The 5,389-nt window shown below is 40.8% G+C and overlaps 1 pseudogene; it reads right to left on the reverse strand.

Moving 5' to 3' along the window:
* Positions 1 to 941: 941 nt before the first annotated feature.
* LOC110923104 lies at positions 942 to 2,046 on the reverse strand (annotated as a pseudogene).
* Between the last annotated feature and the right edge of the window lie 3,343 nt (positions 2,047 to 5,389).

Consider the following 5,389-nt stretch of genomic DNA (forward strand, 5'->3'; position numbering starts at 1 on the left):
AGTCTAAAACGGTGAAAAATATTTTATTCATCTAAAATAGAAATATTAATGTTGGAGCGGGGCGCATATTACATCAACCTTCCTCTTCACGCAGGTTAGACCACACCCCCTCTCACAACCGGATAACGCCTCGTGGGGTGGTGTTTGACGCACTTTCCCGATGACGTTGAAAGGGCGTTACTCGGTTACAGTAAGTCTTAGATACAAAAAATTGCTGATAGTAAAAGTTAAAAGTTGATTGATGAGTTCCCTAACCGGAGTTCGAAGATGAGAAGTATCATATGGAACAAATTCCTATAACTCTTGGTGAGTATGCTGCAACTAAACACAAAGATAAGAAACCTTCCCAAAATGGGTTTCCACAGCCGATTCAACCATTACGTGTTTGTACGTGTCATGCTTACCACTAGAGAAAAAAATATTAGCTGTTAATTTGGAGTAAAACACAATATAAATGTATTTTTGTTTCTTTACAACTATTTTTCTTTCTATGTTCTCCCTTTTACGTTCTTTATCTTTTAATTACTTTCTAATTGTTTTTACAAAATCAGTGTATAATTAAATTTATCTTTTATCTTTAACAACAGAAATCTAAAAGTTTAATTCGATATCTTCAGGCAAAGTATTGTAAAATCTGGTTCACAAACCTTTTACGTCCTTTATTTCTTTTCACTCTGAACTTCCTGTGTCCTAATTAGTTGGCTCGTTACTTTCATTCAACTTAAAATAACGAGAACGTGATTTAGTGTAGGTGTATATTCTTCAATGAGAATTGAAAACAAGTAAATAACAATAAGGTTACAAATGAAACATTTAAAAGGAGAGGAGAAAAGAATTTATTAATTACCTCTTTTACCTTGTCCTTCTTATTCATGGTTAGTTGTGAATATTAAACCTGACGTACTCGTTTGTTATGCTTAACTTAAACTTCGAGGATGGGATTTCCTTGCTTATAAAAGTTGGAATTTATAACGTGTAGTTTCCTTTTCAATTCCTTGTATAATTAAGAGTACATAATATACATACATTGTACATTACATAAGTATTACTTCTGCTCTTTCTCAAATTAAGCAGTGGGGTAGGAAGCCTGCATGGCAATGCCGCAAAGGCCTTCTTTAGCCTCAACATCTCTTTGCATCATGATGTACCCCTCTTGACCCCAACTTGTTCCCCATGAGTTCTTCACCAACCAATACTTAGTCCCGTCATCGCTAGTCCCATAACCAACCGCAGTAACACCATGGTCCAGTTCCGTGCCACAGTCTCCTGTAAACACACCGCTGGAGTAGAACTGGAAGTCCGACCCACTAGCATCAATAGCAACTGAGACGGGCTGACTGGCCACAGCTTTTAACAGCGCACTTTCGCTGATCTACACCGCTAGTGTCACAGTCCACGAGCTCTTGTTCAGATAGAGACACCAGTTTACCTGTTTTCAGTTGGGTTATTCCTTCCATAGCTGCCACAGCCGAAAACGCCCAGCAACACCCTACGTATCATCATGAATATTGATGTCAGAAGCATGAAATGTGGTTCTGTTAATAACATCCTCATGATCCTAGTACTTGGACCATGTCAGATTTGTAAAAATTCCCAAAATAATTTCAGCCCACATTGGCCTTGGTCTTTAATAGGCGTCACCGCACCTTTCTTTCTCCAATCCATCGATGATGGAACCGCTGTAACATTTTCATACCTGAAAGCAGAGGTCGAAGGAGAGCATTCATGTGCCTTGAATCTGTTCCTAGCTGTTGTGAACTCTTCATTGGTAAGGTCCGCAAACTCGTTGACTGCTAGTTTGTAACCTTTGTTCATCGCAGCATTGTTGAATGACTGTATGTACTGGACGTTGTCATGGAAAATCTTTGAACGTCGTTCCTTCTCAGCAGCATCCTTGTATGTGCGTCCATAACGAGCCATCCATTCCTCATGGCTTTCATAGCTGGAGTTTTCGGAGAGCAAGCGCGAGGCAACATGTGAAAGCAAAGAAGCCGAGAAGAAGAGTAAAAGCAAACAAGCCAGGGAAGTGCGGTTTCTGGATGACATAGTGCAGCTAGTAGTTAGATGAGAGAGCTTAAAGAAACGAGTTGGATTGAACTATAGTATACCCTGGGCTTGGCTTTATATAGGAAGAGGGTAATTTGGTGCTTTTTGTTAATATAAAACTGAAGTACGTGAAAGACAAGTTGGCCTGATTTTGAAATATATATAAATTCATATGAGCTAGTAACGTACTCTGTATGTTGTTTAGAACATTTGATGATTAACTAATCAATCTAAGCAACTTTGGTTTTCCTAATTTGAACCGTATTGCTCTATTTTAAATCCGTTGTGCACTCTTTTGTTTTATTCACATATACATAGATAGGTAATGTGGCAACCTTACAGAATATACTCTTGCCACTGTTTTGGAATTTAGTCAAGTGTTTCGTGTAAATTAGCATTAAAGTATGGTTTGAAAATGTTGGTGCACTTGTGTCTGTACTTTGTCTGTATTCGGTCTGTATGTAAACGATGTCCTTGGTAGTCTGTAAGTTGACCAAGTCAACTATCCTCCTAGTTTGACTTGGCCAATATGTTGAAAGATGTCTGTCTGTATCGAAGGATAGCCTCGAAGGATACTGTTGATCCTTCGAGGTGCTCGAAAGATATGCTTCGAATGTTAGACCTCGAAGGATCATCCTTCGAGGTCCATGCTCATCTTTCGAACATGTTGTGATCGATAGATGATCCTTCGGACCATCTATCGGATCCTTCGAGCAGACTTGCTGTGTTTGGGTATATATACCCATGCAATGTGTTGAGTTCAGTAGACAGAAGACAGAGAGTTAGAGAGAATACACACACACAGGCTGAGAGCATTCTGTCCGAAACACTCACACACTTTGAGAGTTTACAAGTCATTTCTGTAAACATTGAGCTTGTAACCGAACCCTCATTGCATTAATACAAGTTGTGTTAATCGGTGAACTTGTGTGTTTTGTTTCTCTACTTGCTATTAACTCGGTTTGCTTGCTAGCTTGGATTCCGCACTCGCTAGTGAGTTAGTATAACAAGGTTTGAGGTTCGTCATCCATCGGATAGGGACCTACAAGTGGTATCAGAGCTTGGCTCTTTACCTTGTTTAAAACCGGGTTTTTACAAGTTTTGGTGTGTTGAAACACTTGGTTTTGCACCTGTTTTTACTTAGTTTCTTGCATTTTCTTTGAGTAAAAACGTGTCTAAACCTTCGGGAGTGTTCAAGGTTGGGTTGGGTAACTTGAAAACTTGTTTTTAAGTGATTTTAAATTTTCCGGCCATATTCCGGTTAAACTTCCGGTAACTGGCTTGGGGATAAAGTTGATCATTTTTGGCAAATTTTCAAAGTTGGTGGTGAAAGGACAGCCTGCACATACCATCTTGCCGAAAGTTGACTTACCAACCTGTCACCTTTTCACCAACCTTTCACATCAGATCAGTTTGTGTCAGAACCTCTCGAAAGATATCTTTCGACATCGAAAGACTATCCTTCGACATCTGTCGATCAAGGAAGGCTCGAAAGATTGTTATCCTTCGACCCATCCTTCGAAGTCTGAATCATATCCTTCGAGAAAGGAATCTAATCGAAAGACAAGTGTCCGAAAGATAGGGATTTAGCTCGAAAGATAAGGATCTTTCAAAGGAGAATCCTTCGAGCTCTTGAATCTTTCGAAATCATTGTTCGAGACTCAACAGTAATCTTTCGAGTACTGTTGATCCTTCGAACAATAGTTGATCTTTCGATTGTGGTCAGTTTGTTGTTAACAAGTTTCTGTGATTTCAGATCCTTCGACCAGGGTCCTTCGACTGGGAGTGATCTTTCGGGTGCTCATCATCCTTCGTGACTTGGACATAGAATTTATTTTTCTTGTTAAAGATGAATCCGAGTTGGTGGGGAAATCCGGCTCCAGACAGTGGAAAATACATGAATACCAGTCAATCTCCATCATGGGCCGAATCTCCAGTATCTACATCCTCACAAACAAATGCCACTCCAGCTGGTCAATGGGCGTTTGTTTCAAATCAAACTCCGAGTATTCAAAGTCTTCTACTAAGCGAAAGTGAAACCGGAAGTTTGAACAGGCCTCCAAAGTTGATGCATCTTAATGAATATCCGGGATGGGTTGATCGTTTCCATACATACATTCTTGGTCAAAATACAGAGTTGTGGTTGCGGTTCACTACGGAATTCGATCAAACTATCGAGGTTGCTGCTTCTTCGACAGCTACTTTTGCCGATCTTCCTGATGATCAAAAGAAGACGTATGACTTAGAAAAGAAAGCATACGCTATTCTCACTCAAGCACTGAGCAAGGATATTTATCATCAGTTCGTCAGTTTCAAGACTACGAAGAAGCTGTGGGATGCATTGAAGACAAGAGGAGTAGGTAATGAAGCCACACGTCAACTACGACGAGATCTACTGAAGAAAGAATTCGATGGCTTCACATGTATGGATAAGGAGTCCTTGGGAGATATGACAAGCCGTTTCTATCATCTACTTACTGAGCTGACCAACTTTGAAGTCACAACGACTCCAACAGAGGTGGTAAAGAAGTTTGCCGATGCATTGCCTCCTCAATGGAATAACTTCCTGGAAATCTTGAAGTACAACGGAACGTTGAAAACTACAAATATCAACGATTTCGTGCAGCTTCTGGAGAACAAGGATCAGGAAGAAACGTTGAAGGCAAAGAGAGTTGCAGTGCCACAGAATCCAGAGATGTATTATGGCACCTCCACTTCTTCATCTGCAAAAGCCGGTTCACATGCTCCACTTCAAACGACGTTTGTCACAAGCACGGATATGTATGGCAATCCAGTGCAAGTTCCTGTAAAGCCGCCTCCAACCACAGATCTGTATGGAAATCCAATACAACCACCTCCTCCTCCTCCTGCTCAACAACCACAATATGCGTGTTATGGAGGAACATCATCTGCTGCAGGTCAACAATCAAAGCCAAATACAGTACAGCTTGACACTTCAAGCTTCTCTAAAGTCAGTGTAGAAGTAGCTAAGGAACACATGGAGCTACTTAACACTGTAGTGAGCGCGTACTGTGGGTTGATAGAAGGTCAGATTGGAAACATTAATCTGACACAAGAAGATTACAGGCAGATTGATAAGGAAGAGATGGACTTGATGGATATCAAGTGGGCCTTTGCGAGTGCTGTGAGAAGAGCAAAGGATTGGATGGAAAGTACTGGCAGAACCAGCTTGGAAAGTAAGCGAGACACCAAGTATGGGTTCGATAAGCAGGCAGTTAAGTGCTTCAACTGTGGTGAACGGGGCCACTTTAAAAGGGAATGTACAAAGCCAGCACAGCACGGGAATCAAAATCCCTTCAGAAACCGAGGCAACCAGCAGAAT

The sequence above is a fragment of the Helianthus annuus genome, chromosome 17, assembly GCF_002127325.2.
Source record: "Helianthus annuus cultivar XRQ/B chromosome 17, HanXRQr2.0-SUNRISE, whole genome shotgun sequence".
Classification (NCBI taxonomy): domain Eukaryota; kingdom Viridiplantae; phylum Streptophyta; class Magnoliopsida; order Asterales; family Asteraceae; genus Helianthus; species Helianthus annuus.